This window comes from Gossypium arboreum, chromosome 12 (genome assembly GCF_025698485.1).
Source record: "Gossypium arboreum isolate Shixiya-1 chromosome 12, ASM2569848v2, whole genome shotgun sequence".
In the NCBI taxonomy this organism is placed as follows: domain Eukaryota; kingdom Viridiplantae; phylum Streptophyta; class Magnoliopsida; order Malvales; family Malvaceae; genus Gossypium; species Gossypium arboreum.
Window position 1 is genome coordinate 75,002,904 of NC_069081.1, and position 3,942 is coordinate 75,006,845.

The 3,942-nt window shown below is 37.1% G+C and overlaps 1 non-coding gene across 1 annotated transcript; it reads right to left on the reverse strand.

Moving 5' to 3' along the window:
• Positions 1-850: 850 nt before the first annotated feature.
• LOC128286277 (small nucleolar RNA R71) lies at positions 851-957 on the reverse strand. Its single transcript, XR_008276820.1, has one exon. It is a non-coding gene; the product is annotated as a small nucleolar RNA R71 (small nucleolar RNA).
• Between the last annotated feature and the right edge of the window lie 2,985 nt (positions 958-3,942).

The window sequence follows — 3,942 nt, forward strand, 5'->3', positions numbered from 1 at the left end:
GGTTCGACAATCTGGTCTTGCTAAACCTATACTACTGTTGGATAGGTACACTTGCCTACATCGCGATAATAGTTAGTTCAAGAATGAGTAATTATAAATATTTAAAACCTATGGTGAAACCATACGATCAAGTTTTTGGCGCCGTTGTCGGGGAATTGAAATATTAGGAACGCTCAATTTTTATTACTTTAGCCATTTCTTTTTCTTGCAATTTAATTTTATATTATTATTACTTACTTATTTATTTTTTCCATCTCTTGGGAGGTTTTTGTAGTTTATGACTAGAAGAAACCCGTTAAGGCCACTACTTTTTGACGAATAAATCGATCGTACAGTTTGTAGAAACCAAATAGAAATAAGGCAAAGATTAAGATACACGGGAAACGAGCAAGAAGACGATACTCAACCCCTAACCGAAGAGATGGCTAAAAACCAAGGCAATCAGCTACCTCCTGCAATTGCGGTTAATCAAAATCCTACTCCACGTACTATGTATGATTATGCTAAACCTTCTTTAACAGGAACTGAATCTAGCATAGTTAGACCTGCTGTAGCTGCAAATACTTTTGAATTAAAGCCTAACACTATTCAGATGATACAGCAATTTGTTCAGTTTGATGGTTTGTAGGATAAAGATCGCAACACTCACTTAGTAAACTTTCTGGAATTTTGCAATACATTTAAAATCAATGGCGTTTCTGATGATTCCATTCGTATTCGGTTATTCCCTTTTTCATTAAGGAACAAAGCTAAACAGTGGTTGAACTCGTTACCACGAGGATCAATTACTACTTGGGAACAAATGTCTGAAAAATTCTTACTAAAATATTTTCAGCCGACTAAAATGGCTAAATTACGTAATGACATCTCTTCTTTTGTGTAAATGGATTTAGAAACCCTCTACGATGCATGGGAGAGATACGAGGACTTACTGAGAAGGTTCCCTCACCATGGGTTACCTCTTTGGCTCCAAGTTCAAACACTCCACAATGGTCTGAATCTTTTAACTCGGCAAATGGTTGATGCAGCTACTAGCGGAACCATCAACAATAAAACACCAGAAGATGTCTATGAGTTTATAGAGGAGATGTCACTGAATAACTATCAGTGGAAAGTCATGAGGACAAAGCCAACGAAAACAGTCGGCGTTTATGACGTCGATTCGGTCACCATGCTCTCTAATCAGGTAGAACTCTTAAATAAAAAGATTGATGGTTTTCTTAATTCTTCACAGGTTCACCTAGTAACGCAGTGCGAACCAAGTAGAGATGGAACAAACCATTCGGAATATCAACCTTATGGCCACAACATAGATAACAAGCAATTAAACTACTTGGGTAATAATCTTCGACCTCAAAACAATCCATTTAGTAACACTTACAATGCAGGTTGGAGGAACCATCCCAATTTTTCGTGGGGAGGCCAAGGAAATCAAAGACCACAACATCCTTCAGGTTTTCAGCAACCACTCTACCAACAGGAAAAGAAGTCGATCCTTGAAGAGATGCTCTCAAAGTTTATATCGGTGTCAGAAACTCGTTTCCAGAACACCAAGATAGCACTTAAGAATCAACATGCATCGATCCAAGGGCTCGAAACTCAGATAAGCCAGTTATCCAAACTAATCTCGGAAAGACCACTAGGAAGTTTACTTAGTAACACCAAATCAAGAGAGCATGTCAAAGCAGTTACACTAAGGAGTGGGAAAGTGTTAGCAGAATCTGAAAAGAAGTTAGCACAAGAAGCCGTGGAAAACAAAAGGAGGAAACAAAAACCCGAAAATAGTGACAAACCAGTGCCAGAGGAATATAAACCACCAGTTCCATATCCAGCAAAATTGAAAAAAGATTACATTGATGCACAATTCGGTAAGTTTCTTGAACTTTTGAAGTAATTACATATCAACTTACCTTTTGTTGAAGCCATCTCGCAGATGCCTACCTCCGCAAAATTTTTGAAGGAGCTTCTAACAAATAAAAGGAAGTTCGAGGACTTATCTACAATAGAACTCAACGAGGAGTGCTCAGCCATTCTACAAAACAAGCTGCCAACCAAACTGAAAGATCCAGGAAGTTTTACTATCCCTTGCTTAATTTGTAGTCTGAATGTTGAAAAAGCTCTAGTTGATTTAGGCGCTAGCATTAATTTGATGCCATATAAAATGTTCAAACAACTTGGTCTTGGGGAACCTAAACCTACTAGGATGAGTATTCAATTAGCCGATAGATCTGCTAAATATCCTAGGGGTATTATAGAAGACATACTCGTAAAAGTAGATAAATTTATATTCCCTGTTGATTTTGTTGTGCTTGACATGGATGAAGATGTGGAAGTACCCTTAATTTTAGGGCGCCCATTTCTAGCCACTGCTAGAGCTGTAATCGAAGTGGGTGATGGTAAATTGGTACTTAGAGTAGGTGACGAGGAGATTATCTTTAAAATCTACGATGCTATGAGATTCTCTAGGGAACAGGATGATTCATGTTATTTTATTGACTCTATTGATCATATTACTCAAGACTCTTTTCAGGAAATTGTACAAGAGGAGACGACGGAACCGTTTCCAGCTCAAGGCGAGGAGACAGGTGACGAACCTAATGACCATTCGTCAAGACAATTAGAATATGAGGGCATTAAGATAAGCGATGAACTTAAGAAAAAACCCTCTATTGAGGAGCCTCCCAAACTAGAACTTAACAATTACCAAACCACTTAGAATACGCATTCCTTGGAAATAATTCTACATTACCAGTTATTTTTGCTTCTAACTTGCAACCCAAGGAGAAAGAGGAATTAATCCAAGTATTAAAAGAACATAAAAAGGTCATAGTTTGGAAAATTTCTGACATTAAAGGAATCAACCCTTTTTTTTGCACCCACAAAAATTTGATAGAAGATGAATACAAACCGTGTGTGTAAGCTCAAAGACATCTGACCCTCAACATGAAGGAAGTTGTAAAAGCTGAGGTAAGTAAACTTCTAGATGCTGGAATTATTTATCCTATTTCTGACAGTTCTTGGGTAAGTCTAGTGCAGGTTGTCCCCAAGAAAGGAGGCATGACGGTTGTGACCAATCAGAAGAATGAATTAATCCCAACAAGAACAATCACAGGATGGAGAGTTTGCATAGACTACAGGAAACTGAATGATGCCACAAGAAAAGATCACTTCCCCTTGTCATTTATTGACCAAATGTTGGAAAGATTATTTGGACACATGTATTACTACTTTCTAGACAGACTCTCTGGTTACTTCCAAATCCCAATAGCTCTTGAAGATCAAGAAAAGACGACATTCACATGCCTATATGGTACATTCGCTTATCGTAGAATGCCTTTTGGATTATGTAATGCTCCTGCCACTTTTTAGCGCTGTATGATGGCCATATTCGACAAACTCGTGGAAGATATCATGGAAGTATTTATGGATGATTTTTCGGTATTCGGTAACTCTTTCTATCTCTGCCTTAAAAAATTAAAACGAGTCTTAATAAGATGTGAGGAAAAAACCTTGTGCTTAACTAGGAGAAATGTCACTTCATGGTTTAAGAAGGTATTGTATTAGGGCATAAAATTTCTAGTAAAGGGATTGAGGTGGATAAATCTAAAATAGAAACAATCAAAAAAGTACCACCTCCTAGTTCAGTTAAGGTTATTAAAAGCTTTTTAGGACATGCTGGTTTTTATAGAAGATTTATTAAGGATTTTTCTAAAATAGCTAAGCCTTTGACTAAATTGCTAGAAAAAGATATACCTTTTAACTTTGATCAAGAATGTTTAGAAGCATTTAATACTTTAAAGGATAAATTAATTAATGCTCCAATCATAATTGCACCTAATTAGAACTTGCCATTTGAACTAATGTGTGATGCTAGTGACTTTGCAGTAGGTGCAGTATTAGGACAGCGAAGAGACAAGCATTTTCAACCTATCTATTACGCCA